This window comes from Olea europaea, chromosome 17 (genome assembly GCF_002742605.1).
Source record: "Olea europaea var. sylvestris chromosome 17, O_europaea_v1, whole genome shotgun sequence".
Lineage (NCBI taxonomy): Eukaryota > Viridiplantae > Streptophyta > Magnoliopsida > Lamiales > Oleaceae > Olea > Olea europaea.
This window is the reverse complement of record NC_036253.1, coordinates 6,042,373-6,045,021: the sequence shown is the minus strand read 5'-3', so window position 1 is coordinate 6,045,021 and position 2,649 is coordinate 6,042,373.

Below are 2,649 nucleotides of genomic sequence, written 5' to 3'. Positions count from 1 at the left end.
ACTTTTGATTCAGCGCTCTTTTCGATTGCTTTGAGTTTTTGGTCCCCTGAGTATAACACATTTATTTTCCCTCTTGGCCCCATGTCTATTACGTTAAGGGATATTGGGGCCTTGGTGAATCTACCACCTTTGGGCGATACCATTTTCCCAAGTATCTTAGTTTCTGGTGGCGCCCCAAAGTTTGGTAAAAATTATACCGACTCTTATTCAAGCCTGCAGACCCTCCACAATCATTCGAGTGCTGAGCCTACCCATACTGAGCGAGTGGCCTTCCTTTTAGTTTGGTTTTGTAAATATGTTTTGTGCGTGCCAAGTATAAAGCCTTCTCTGAGTTATTTACCCATAGCGCACGAATTGGCGCGTGGCAGACCTTTGAATTTATGTTCTTTGTTTTTGGCTGCCCTTTATAGAGGCATGGCCTCTCTTCAAGCTCAATTGAAGAATGGTGCATCTCCCACTGGCAGTGGACCTCTCTGGTTTACTCAATTGTGGTTGAGATCCTATTTTCTATCGCTTGGTGCTCCATCCATTTCTCGTCCTTCTGCTAGCTGTTACGGGCTAGCTATGGAGCCCCTAACTCCTGTAAATATGTCCAAAAGGGACATTTTTTCATTCTTTTATTCTTTAGATTCAATCTCTTCCTTTTTTCCTTTTCCTCCTTTCTTGACTCCAAACTATGTACATCCCCCTTCCACCATAGATAGCGCGAGCACCTCCCTACTCATTTGGATTCAATTTTTAACCGGAAGGGAGCTATTTCATGATATTCTAACTGGGACTAATGCCAAGGCAGAGGTAGAGATTTATGCTCCCCAATTTTTTTCTCGCCAGCTTGGTTTTGGCCAAACTTAGCATGTTCCTCCTTGCTATTCAAAGAATTTAGTTGACCGTTTTCATACCATTACTAAAGCGGAGGCAGAGGCTATAGATGCTCGTAATCTCCTTTTAACCAGCCATTTTTCATTGGCCCCTTTCAATTCTAGCCACGCCATTCACCCTCTTTTTGAACAACTCTGGCCATCGGTGAAGCGCATATTATTTGCGACTGAGGCCAATCGTGCCTTTCATTCATTAGACCAACCGAGTATTTCTTCTCCTCCTCCTGTTTTGGTCACTCCTTTGTCTATTCGGAGCCCCTCTCCTTCTCGTCGCACTAAACAATCTGCTCGTCCATTTTCTTCCCTCCCTGCCAAGCCTACTACGGCCAAGAGTGCTCCAAGCCGCAAACGGCCAGCCTCAGCATCTCCCATTCTGGAGGATGATGTCGATGATGATGATGATGCCCCTCTTATTGTCAGGAGGAAGGTAATTAAATTGGTTTACTTACAAGTATACTTTTCTACACTTGAAACTTTTCTGTGTGCTGATGATCTTTTGGATTTCTCAGAAAAGTTCAGCCTCTCCTTCAAAGGCTTTGACATCGACAACTCCTGCCGTATCATCTTCTGCTGAGGTTACTTCATCCAAACCGGTTGATGAGGAGGCTACGCTTAAAGAGATATCTTCAGTCCCAGAATCCTCATCACAACCCATGGATGAGCCACCTTCTTCCCAGGGCGTCAACCCCCCAAACATTGAAGCAGAAGGTAATTCAATTTTTTGATGTCTTACCTTTGCTCGTGCTATTGGTTTCTGATTTGTTGCTCTTGAGCTTTGCAGATACTCCTATGAGTCCGCCCGTTGTAGCAACATCTTCTCGCTCGGACAAGGGGAAGTCTTCACGAATGGATGAGTCATTGGTGGCAAGCTTGTCTGAGGGCGCGCCATCTTCTACGATTGTCGACGAGGTAGTTTTTTGCTTCACTTCTATTTCCACCTTGTTCGTTGTAGTGAGGATTTTCAATATTGGCAGTCTTCTTTGCAGGATGCTGACAGGATTGTGCGTTCTATCCAAGACTTGTTCGCTTCCTGGGGGCAAATTCAGACGTTTCGCCCTGCTCCATCCGATCGTCCTGCTGCTTCTTCAGAGGAAGACTTGAAGTTCCTGAAGGAATTGATATTTGAGTACGTATCCTTCATGGACATGGATATTGGAAGGGCTAGTGCTGCCAGGCACAAGGATGAACTTGAGCACTTGAGTGCGAAGTTAGAGCAAGCGTTGACGCTTCCGTCGCTCAATCTTTCTGTCGATTTTAAAGCAACGTTGAAGGTTATCCACTCCGAGGTCCTTTCTATGCTGGCCAAGAATACTGAACTAAAGGCCAAGCGTACTCAATATCTTCGAGCCGTAGCTGAGAAAGAGTCTTTGCGTATGGAGATTAACAAGGCTGAGGACGAGTTGAAAGAAATCTCCTCCGAAGTCATGATTGAAGACTCTTTGATGGTTAACTTGGCTGCTCAGATAAGGGAACTTCAAGCTAAAATGGACGACTGCAGGGCGAGGATGGCTGCCAAAAAGCACAACGCCTCCCAGGGAATTGAGCGAACTAAGTCCTTGGTCGAGCAGTACAAGAAGTTGGAAGTTGATGATGATGACGTCGCGGCTGAATTGAACATCACTTCCTCTCGACAGAACGAGGATTGGGAAAAACTTAGGGAACGAATTCGTTCCTTATGGGGTAGACTGTAATTAAGACATACGATGTCTTTTTTTTCTTTTGTAATTCGATTTTTCCCTTTGTAACTTTGTTCATCATTAATGAACATTAA